A 6,000-nucleotide genomic window follows, 5' to 3' on the forward strand; every position below is an offset into this window, starting at 1 on the left:
CTAGGACTGCTGAATAATGTTCCTCCCCTTTGGCAGAAACAATCGTAGAGGTACAGGTGAGATGCTTCCCCTGTGTGTAGAAAGAATCCCAATGATGAATGATGTAGTCTCTGAAAGCTTCTCAACTGTCCCTATGTTGATGCTAATAGTTGCCCCTTCTAATACTGCTGAAAAGAACAAGTGCATATCTAGCAAGAATGAATGTAGAACTTGTCCCAAAGAACCATCTATCTCCTTAAATGATGAAGAGAACTCTTGCAACTGATGTTCATAAGAATCCACAATCACATCAACCTGTAAAGACTGATCATGTAGAGAATGGATAGGAGGGTCAGAGTGAGCCCTCACAACAACCAGAGAAGGATCTGCCTCATCAAAGAGAAGTTGTAGATCATTAAAGAAGTCTCCCAAATATGCTATGTGTGACTCCACGAATAAACCTGATATGTCTACCAAGAAGTCATCGACTGATGCTAGAGCTGGAAGATAAAGTGTACCTTGTTGTGCTGGACCTATCACAGTGGCAATGTGTGCATGTGAAATTTGCTGACGCTGTGACCTCTCCCTATATCTGTCAATAGGACCCCACATATATGAATTTGTTGAAGCACTATTGCTGGTGTCACGATTAGTTTCCATAATGCATGAAGTAGTCTCCTCGACAAAGAGAAGAAAAATGTTATCGATGATGTCTCCCACATCTTCAATGTGTGACTCCACGAACAAACCTACAATATCTAGAAGGAAGTTGTCCCATGAAGCTGAAGTAGGAAGACATGGTGTTTCCTATTGCACTAAATCAGAAGCATCGATGGCTTGAACTGGATCAGTAGCATCAATGAGAGCATCATGAGGTATGATCTCATCTGGAGGTGAAGGAACTATTACTGAAGCAACAAAAGATAGAATGTCATATGGAAAAGGAGGAACTGTGGGATCTCCATATTTTTTTCAAAGAGCCATCCACATATCATACAGGTGAATGAGCATATTAATGACATGCTTAGTATCATAACTCATATTCAGTATAATAATATCCTAGAGTCTGCTAATAGGTGGTTGTATTTTAGTGTTAGAGATCAATTCATTGGAACATAAATAAGGAAATACTTCCTTATGCTCACTTCTTAGATGATCAATGACTAAAGCACTCCATTTTTTATAGTTCCCTTTTATTAATGGCGGTCTAATTCTAAACTGACATGTGAAACAAAACTCATCCATGAGATCAATGAATGTAAGCACCCCCAAAATATAAAAGAGATCAATCAACCCCCCCAATATATGATTTGGCACTTAGTGCGATAACCACATGCCAATTTAGGGCCTATTTCTAAAAGTAGTATTTCTGTCCACAAAACCTATAATCTAATTGCAGATCTAGAAAGTAGACAAAAAAAAATGCACTTTCAAAAAAAATGGAACTTGATTATGTGTCCAGATGAGCCCATACTAAGCATTTGAAGTGGCAAAAATCAAGATTTGTGAGTTGCAAAAAAAAAATAGGAACAAAGATCTCAAACCACCTGCACCAATGTGTAGATCATGAAATTCTACCCCAAAACAAAAAAAATTGCTTGCAAAAAGGAGTTCATATGAGGGAGATATCGCTATTTGAAAATCGCCACTATAATTATTTTTCTTGAATCGTCGCTGTCGTGCCTCCAAAAAAAAAATGGCTCTAGATTTAGCCTTAGATGTCTAATTTGGATGGAACAAAATCCAATCTGAGGGTTTTTTGACCTTTTATATGTGATGCAAAAATCTGATTTGCACCAACAGGCTTCAATCTTCACCTGCAAATATCTCTCCTATTGGCTTGATGGCCAAAAAATTCTTGGAAAATAATGGAGATCTAATTTTTTTTTGTAGAGATGCAGATGAAAAAAAAAAGTAGATTTGCAAATTAAATGTACAGATCTGAAATGATCATACCAATTTTGCAAATTGGGCCTTTGGGTTCTAGTTTGTAAAAAATTTTTGCCTCAAAATTGACTTTGGCCTAGTATAGGCATATATAGCTGTTTTTCACTAAATTGACACACCAGAGATAGTGGTGAAGTCTATTTTGGCTCTAGACACTCCTAATTTTTGTAGATTCTCTGAATCTTTGGATCGAAGGTGTCCTCCAAGAGGTGAAGCAAGATTGGTCTCGAATGGCTATGTGAAGAGAATCTCCCTCAACTCTGATACCATGTAAGAATTTGCCTTAGGGAAAAATTCATCCAAGACCAAGGAACTCAAACACAAGCACAATAGCAGACTAAAGAGAGTATGATCAAAATGACGATATATTCATTTAATATTCAATGTATATTGATGTGAAAGTACACTAGGAGTTCCTGTATATAAATGCCTCTGTAATGCTTCTAGAATGCATAGAAGTCAACAACATGATAAATCATATAACCAGGAACATGTCCACTAGATATGATTATCCTCCATTAAGCACAAAGGTAAGTGCAATGATGAGAGGATAAGCCTACAAAGTTGTAGCATGCAAAATTATGTTGTAGACACCATGTGCTAAATTAGGAGTGCAAATAACTATGTTGTATACATGAAAACTCAATTAATTATGCAAACTCCAATGTTGTAGACACCATGTGTTGAATCAGAGTTTCTTACTCCAGTGTTGTCAACATGAAAATTGATAAGAGTACGCAAACTCCTAAGTATCTCACCTAAATAAATAATAAAATAATGCAATATATTAAAATAATGCATTGACCTAAGTAAACTTAAGTAAAGTGTAAATAGTAAATACTTATTTACACCAACAATGCGTTATGACAATACATGCACAATTAACATGTCCAAAAATTCAATTTTACATTCTAAGACTAAGAATATTGTAATTAATTATCATTTCCTAAGAGAAAAAGGTCACTAAGAAGGAAATTAGATTAGGATATACGAGAACAAACTAATATATAGAATACATATTCACTAAACTATTGGCTAAAGACACCTTTGAGTATCTCATAGGTATGCTTGGGGTAATCATGGTCTCATCTAGTATAGAGTAAACAGTGAAGATTTTCATTGGTCTAGTACAATCATAGCATAATTCATTCATGTGGACTTGATGCTTGGTATTGTTCCTTAGGGGGAGTGGTTACAGTGAGAAAAGATATTTATGGAGCTCTTATATATATATTTTGGCAAAATAGTGTTTGTTGGCACTTGACATATTTTTGGTTATAGATTAGCTTGATTCAGTACACGTACTTTGATGGAGATGTTCATTAAAGGGAGAGCATTTCAGGAGGAATACTTGATATTTGGTATATTGGCACCTTTCCCATTGATGTCGAATGAGGAGAAATTAAGTGAAAAACTTAAGTGAAAGGGGGAGTAGTATTAGTAAGGGAGAGTTGTATATGTTGAGGATATTTAGAAAATTGTATCAAAGTCTTGAAGATATTTATATGTTGAGGATATTCAAATTTTTTTATTAAGTGTTCAATAGGTTACAAACTATGTTTGGATTGATGGTTTTTCACCATATGTTTCCATAAATTCCAAAGGGGTAGATTGTTGAGAATTGAGATCTTTTTGGCTCTTGGATTATTAGCTTATGTATTTTATTGTTGATAGGTTTCATCATTAATGACAACATATGTTTGTATGTTCATTACAAATATAAATTTTGTACATGTATGATGACTTTTAGCACATTGAAGTTGGCACATGACAGCTTAAGATGTGCAATCTAATATATTTATAGAAGAATGAGTATAGATATCATGTCTATGTTTGATGGGTCTTATTATCAATTGTAGATGAGTTACACTTTATTTGGTGAAGAATGGTAGTGGACTAGTGTACATGGATAATTGGCAGAGATAATTAATTGTATGTTTTTTGGTTTCTTATTGGAAAGGTGGAATTAATGCCAAAAATATTGAATTACCGTAGAAGAATTATTTGTGCATTTATGTTCATGATAGTGAAACGTTTGAGCTATTCTAGAAAGGTCATTGTTGTGTAACATGTGATGTACATTTTACTGGGAGATGACAATGTTGAAGAAATATATAGTTTATCATTGTTAATTGTAACATGTGGAAACTCTATTTTGATATTTTTTATTATTCTTATGAAGGCATGCATTCCTTAGAATGGAGCTATGTAACTAATTATACATTGAGGAAGCCTTAACAAGCCATAATTGGGGAAGACTTAACAAGCCTATCTAACAAAGTAATTGTAAAGGGTATAAAAGAATGATGTTTTCCTTGGTTGAGTGTGTGGATTTTTAGTGGAAATAATGTGTGGATGTGAACCTTTATACTAAATGATCAAAGAAGAGAAGTGATTGAGTTGGACGATTGAGTTAATATTTGAAGGAACTATTTTGGCAAGTAAATTGCAGATCAATTCTTTCATTGTTTTGGATATGTTATGTTGAAGATTTATTTTCATAGTTGATGGAGCATTTAGGAAGTGGGTCTATTTAGTTCCTATCATCCTTTCAGAGGGATAAAACCTTCTAAAAAGGATTCAAGGTATCATAACATGGATTTTTCCTCTAGCAAGGGTTATTATACTAAATTCTTTGTATTTAGCTCCTAACAATGTCACATTTGTTTACAAGAACCTATATATTAGTGTACTATCTTGTAGATACTATCCCCACCAGGGTTTTCCCTCTGACCAAGGGCTTCCCTATTGAATAAAATAATTAAATTATGGCATATTGTTTCTTATTGTGGTGTATGGTTTCTTATTTTAATTTTTGGAAATATGATTTATAAGTTTGGATTTAAAAGTATCTTAGAACAACTGATTCACCACCCTAGTTGTGTAAGGACTTCACTTCTTAACACCACTTGATTTCTCCTACAAATAAAATTTCACCCTAATCACCCCCTAATCTAACCTTAATCAAACCCTTACCATGTTCACAACTTTAAGCATGAGGATTAAGAAATCCCAACCCAAACCCAAGTCAACTCTTGTCACATTCTCTCACTCCCCAACCCAAATGCATTAAAGTCTTCCTTAAATGCTCTTACACTACACACTTCATCCATTTCTTACAAATTTATTCTGTTCACATCCCCCAAAAGGGTCATATTCCCTCCAAATCCCAATCTTCTCTCCTTGTCACACTTGTTACAATGAGAGGTATTTGAGAATGCACAACCCATGTTCTCCCTTCTCCTTGCATATTCATCACTCTTAAACTCTCTCTAAATTTTCATCTTCACCATCCATTATATCCCCCCCTTTCCTATAAATTGAACACTTATCCCTTCAAAATATATCCACAATCATATACAAATTTACCGTGCTCTTTTGAAGAACAAAATCATCCTCCACACCCTCATAATCCCAAAACCCCTTTAAAAATAAGCTCTTATCCATCTTCATTGTTGATTCAAATCCATCTATTGAAGCATTGAGCATGCATCAATCCATTTGGACACATCTACATATTAAGGAGGCATTTGGGTGTCTTCACTTAGTTTGCACTCTCCAATTTGTTTGTTATTTTTTCTTATCATTAAATGTTGTATAAGCCTTTTGGTTTATTTCTTATTGCAAAAATAACCTATAAAGTAACATTTGTGTTGTTTGAGTGTTTTACTATCTTGTTTTTAACATTTCCATGATTGAAGGCTCAAAAAGAGGCTAAGGTGACAATATTTTGGTAGTCATGTTTTTTATACAAAAATAAAAATTTCCATTGATGAGATCGTGAGCATGGTTGGTGGGAGTTCTTGTACAACTAGTAGGATCATTTTCCCACAACCATAGGTCACTTGACCTCCAAAAACTAGCATTTTTCTCCTTTCTACCCACTTTCTAAATATAGTCAGTGTGATTGTGTTTTCCTAGTAGATAATGTTGGTTGACCCAACATGATCGTTGGTTCCCTTGTGGGAATGCAAGTTGCAAGCCTTCAGTCATAACTAAAAATATTGCTAGTCAATTTTATCAACCAATTACACCAATTAACTCCAAGGGATCAACAATTGACCTAGAAAGATC

The sequence above is a fragment of the Cupressus sempervirens genome, chromosome 2, assembly GCF_028749045.1.
Source record: "Cupressus sempervirens isolate cs-2001-9-10 chromosome 2, ASM2874904v1, whole genome shotgun sequence".
Classification (NCBI taxonomy): domain Eukaryota; kingdom Viridiplantae; phylum Streptophyta; class Pinopsida; order Cupressales; family Cupressaceae; genus Cupressus; species Cupressus sempervirens.